Consider the following 2,983-nt stretch of genomic DNA (forward strand, 5'->3'; position numbering starts at 1 on the left):
CCGCGGGCACACCTTGTGCGGCAGTGCAGGGTACGCGGGACTGCCTGCGCTGCGATCCTGGGCACACCTGAACCCGCGGTGCGCACCTGGTGCGCAGGTAAGAGGGGGCCGCGCAAGTTCCGGGTTCGGGCACTGAGCAGGCGCCCAAACCTCCGCACTTGCGATCTGTCAAGAATTCTCCTGACACCAGCATCCACCTCATGCCAAGGACAAGGTGCTTCCGCAGGGCGAGGAGTTTTAAGCTATTTGCCCAACTCCTGCCCAGCGAATGTCCTTCAAATTCTTACACCTGGTGAGAGTTTCAGAAGGTAGAAAGATTAAAATGTTATCACTGGTTTATATATTACAAACCCTGTCCATTTATAAGGTACGTTTATTTCTAGCCCAGTTAAAACACAGCGAGCCAGAAATCGCAGTCCCTCCGGGCGCGTACAACGTGCGCACACACCCGTAAAACCACCGCAAGTGCCCGTTCTTGGCGCGCGATGCACATGCCCCGAAATCGGCACTCGCGGACTGTCAAAATTTGATCGCATACATCCGCGGGAGAAGGGTCTCCGCGGGCGGAGATTTGGGTATTTGCCTAACGAATGTCCTTCAAATTCTTACGCCTGGTAAAAGCAAGTGTGCAGACTGCTTTTACCAGTGTAAGAGTTTTAACAGATAGAAAAATAAAATTTTATCAATAATTTTTACATTAAAAAGCCCTGTCCATTAAGGTAATTTTATTTTTTACCCCTCTTAAAACATATTAAAAAAAAATTTCAAAAATATATTTTTTGTCTAAAGCATTCAATTTCAATTAATTTTAAATATGTGAAGTGTTTTTCCTATTTATTTAAAATGTGTTTTTGGGGGGTAACCCCATTCATTGGGGCCAAGTTTCGGCCTGAGTTGCTCCTGTTTTTTTGGAGCAACTGGTTTAGAATGGAGTATCTTAGAAATTGCAATTCCCGGCATTTAGTTTGCTCCAGTTCTAGTCAGTTAGAACAGTTTCAGTTTGGAACAGATTTTTTTTTCAAAAGGGGGCGTGTCCAGCCACTTATGCCCGTTTTGAAAGTTTAGGCAGTGAAAACATACTCCAAACTAACTTAGAATGGAGTAAGTATAGATTTTTGTACACTCAGAAAAATCTTGCCTACATTTAGAAAATCAGGCGTAGGGAATTGGGGGGGGGGGTGGGAGGGAGGGAGTGTGGGGGGGGCGGTTTAAAGGGAAGTTTACAAACATGAAACACTTCAGTTTTACAAATAAAGAGCCATCATCAATAATAAATGATAAATACATCAATAAATCAACCAATAAATCAATCAAAATAAATTAATAAAAAATATCAATAAATAAAACATTTTCTACTTACCGACTGCAGCACCGGGAATCCTCCAACAGCATGCTGGGATGGGCCCCCCCCCCCCCCCAAGTGTGTCTCTGTCAGTGTCTCTATCTCTCTGTCTGTCTTTGTGTGTCTCTCTCACTCTGTCTGTCAGTGTCTGTGTTTCTGACGAGGAGGGGGAGAGGGAGAGGGGAGGGGGAGAAGGGGGGGAGAGGAGAGGGAGGCTAAACGAGCCGGGCACCAGATTGACAGGTAGGTGGCCAGGGGTCGGGTCGGGGGTCGGGTGGGTCCGGTCCGGGGGCGCGAGGGGTTCGGGGCGGGGAGTGGGTCCAGTCCGGGGGCGGTCCGGTCCAGGGTCAGGTCCGGGGGCGCGGGGGGGGGGTGGGTCCGGTCTGGGGGCGCGAGGGGTCCGGGGCGGGGAGTGGGTCCAGTCCGGGGGCGGTGGGGGGGGTCCGGTCCAGGGTCAGGGCGGGGGGGGGGGGTCGGGTCCAGGGTCGAGTCCAGGGAGGGGCGGGGTCCGGGGGCGGTAGTCGGGGGGAGCGGGAGTCGGGTCGGGTCCGGGGGCGGTGGGGGGGGAGCGGGAGTCGGGTCGGGTCCGGGGGGGGGGGGGGGGGGCGGTGGGCGGGGAGGGAGTCGGGTCGGGAGGAAGCAGGAGCTGGGCGTGGGAGGTGCAGCCTGATCCACGCAGCCCCAGTGAGGCCATTCGGCCAGGGATAGGGGCAGCGTGCTTCAGGCCCCTCCCACAGTTTTGGGCGCCATTACTGTGTATGGGGAAACGCCATTTTTATTGGTTGGTGCGGCCCACGTGATCCGAGGCTACACACACGCTCCCGGGATACTGGGGCCCCGACGCCAGACTGTGCAGCTCAGCCTCGGAGCGCACGCCTCCGGGACCACTAGGTAGTTAAAAACAAATCCGGTCGGAGGCACCTGCGCACGGGAAGAATCCGACCACAATTTTTGGCCCAAAATGTTATCACTCATTTATATATTAAAAGTCCAGTCCATTAAGGTAAGTTTATTTTTTAGCCCTGTTAAAACATATAAAACATTTTTCAAAAAATACATTTTTGTGTAAAATATTTAATTAAATTGCATTTTAATTTTTAAATATGGAATGTGTTTATAAAATTTATTTTCAGTTTTTGAGGGTATTCCCATTCATACTTATTGCCGCTCCATAAGAATCACCAAAACTATGAATGGGGATCTCCCTACACTGATAGGTTGGGATGGCCTACGTGATGTCAGAGATCCGTACGAAACCCGTACGATCCAGGGATACGTGGGCCCCTATGCTGGCCTTCGGGTAGGGTCCCAGGACTGCATTTCGTAGAAATCTGTCCGCGGGAAGCCTCCAACCTCAATTTCTGGGCCAATACATTCCCTCCAACCATAGCCACGGTCATTATCACCTTGCTATTTGTGGGAGCTTGCTGTGCACAAATTGGCTGCTGTGTTTCCTACATTGCAACAGTGACTACACTTTAAAAGTACTTCATTGGCTGTAAAACGCTTTGGATCATAGAAATTTACAGCTCAGAAGGAGGCGATTCGGCCCATCGTGTCCGCACCGGCCGAAAAAGAGCTAACCAGCCTAATCCCACTTTCCAGCTCTTGGTCCATAGCCCTGTGGACTGCAGTACTTCA

This window comes from Pristiophorus japonicus, chromosome 21, assembly GCF_044704955.1.
Source record: "Pristiophorus japonicus isolate sPriJap1 chromosome 21, sPriJap1.hap1, whole genome shotgun sequence".
Classification (NCBI taxonomy): Eukaryota; Metazoa; Chordata; class Chondrichthyes; family Pristiophoridae; genus Pristiophorus; species Pristiophorus japonicus.